General features: G+C 54.4%; 1 protein-coding gene across 4 annotated transcripts in view; it reads right to left on the bottom strand.

Moving 5' to 3' along the window:
• The window catches only part of UPF2 (UPF2 regulator of nonsense transcripts homolog (yeast)), a 60,119-nt gene extending 59,877 nt beyond the window's left edge, over positions 1-242 (bottom strand). For all 4 annotated transcript variants that reach the window (XM_015412047.1, XM_015412061.1, XM_015412054.1 and 1 more), the window contains exon 1: positions 186-242. The gene's annotated coding sequence lies outside the window, so the exon portion shown is untranslated. The remainder of the gene's footprint in view (positions 1-185) is intronic.
• Between the last annotated feature and the right edge of the window lie 813 nt (positions 243-1,055).

The raw sequence follows: 1,055 nt of genomic DNA, 5'->3' as shown, positions 1-1,055 counted from the left end.
GGGAAAGAGCAAACAGGTGGAGCCTCCCCGCAGAGCCGCTCTTTACCCCCTTCCCTCACGGAAGAGTCGGACGATCCCCACCCCAGCCCTAACTAGGCCCTTCCCAAACCCAGGCCTCGCGGCTGCCACGGAGTCGAGACCTCACCCATCCCCGGTTTTGAAGATGGGGGGGAGGGAGTAGTTACCTCGGCCTGCCATCCACAACGGTCCCGGCTCCGCCAACCTCTTCTTGTCCCCCCCACCTTACCTCAACTCTCTTTAGGACGAGGACCCCGCCCCCTAAGCTTTCCTTAGCGTCGCCTGTTCGAAAACGTCACAGCCACCATACAGAGCCCCGTCGCCCTACGAAGAGTGAAGGCGCTGAGAGGCTGCGAAGGTTCGGATTCAGTGGCCGGCAGTTTGACCGCGCTCTCGGGTCGGGTTCGGAGACGAAGGAACGCGCTGTTGTCAGGCATTGATGTAGACAGCTTCACCTGGAGGGCAGGGTCCTGAGGCGGAGAAAGAGAGAAGGGCAATCCAGTGCTTTGGTTACCATGGGAGGCGGAAGTGGCCTCGGGGCGGGGCTTCTACAGGGTGGGCGGAGCTCCTGTCTTCCCTCCGTCCCCCACTAAATGCCCCGGCATTTCAAATCTATTGTGTTCGAATTGATTTTGCTGTTGGCGCTGGCTTTGTCACTTAAGACTTAACCCTTAAGGACTAATATCCTATCACACTAGTTCCGTTAATCCTAGTGGGGTTTACTTCAGTGAGAAACACGTATTAAGTCTCAATCCTAAACATATGCCAAGTAACCAGGTTGTCGTTTTTTAAATGTGCAATTTAGAACACTAGGATGTGCAGTTCCCGGAGGGGGGGTCGGGGGAGTGAAGTCCCCTTCAAAAAGTTCGCAATGCAGAAATTGGATTTTTGTTAGCTTTTTGATGCATCATGTGAAAGGGACACTGACCTATCCAGGTGCCTCTAGAACCCAAGACTCCCATCAAGCATAACCATTTCCCACAACACCACTCCTGCTGCAGTAGACTCCACTCTTACTCTGCGCAGAACATTCAACA

The sequence above is a fragment of the Gekko japonicus genome, unplaced genomic scaffold (genome assembly GCF_001447785.1).
Source record: "Gekko japonicus isolate JY-2015 unplaced genomic scaffold, Gekko_japonicus_V1.1 scaffold679, whole genome shotgun sequence".
Taxonomy (NCBI): domain Eukaryota; kingdom Metazoa; phylum Chordata; class Lepidosauria; order Squamata; family Gekkonidae; genus Gekko; species Gekko japonicus.
This window is presented reverse-complemented; position numbering and strand designations above follow the sequence as displayed.